The following is a 215-nucleotide window of genomic DNA, read 5'->3' as shown; positions in this document are numbered from 1 at the left end:
TTCCCTTTGTTTTTCATTATCATCTCCCCACTGTTTCTCATGGTTGCAAATTAGTTTGGTGAGGTCTTTTCGTTTTAACATGAAAGAATATAATGCCTGCAGGGGCTTGTTTCCTTTTCATTCAGGTTTTTATACTTTCGTATAAATGTGATGTTAGAAGCAAATCCTGGCCGGGCGAGGTGGCTCACTCCTGTAATCCTAGCACTTTGGGAGGC

This window comes from Pongo abelii, chromosome 2, assembly GCF_028885655.2.
Source record: "Pongo abelii isolate AG06213 chromosome 2, NHGRI_mPonAbe1-v2.0_pri, whole genome shotgun sequence".
In the NCBI taxonomy this organism is placed as follows: domain Eukaryota; kingdom Metazoa; phylum Chordata; class Mammalia; order Primates; family Hominidae; genus Pongo; species Pongo abelii.
The sequence above is the reverse complement of the archived record's forward strand: the minus strand, read 5'-3'. Positions refer to the sequence as shown.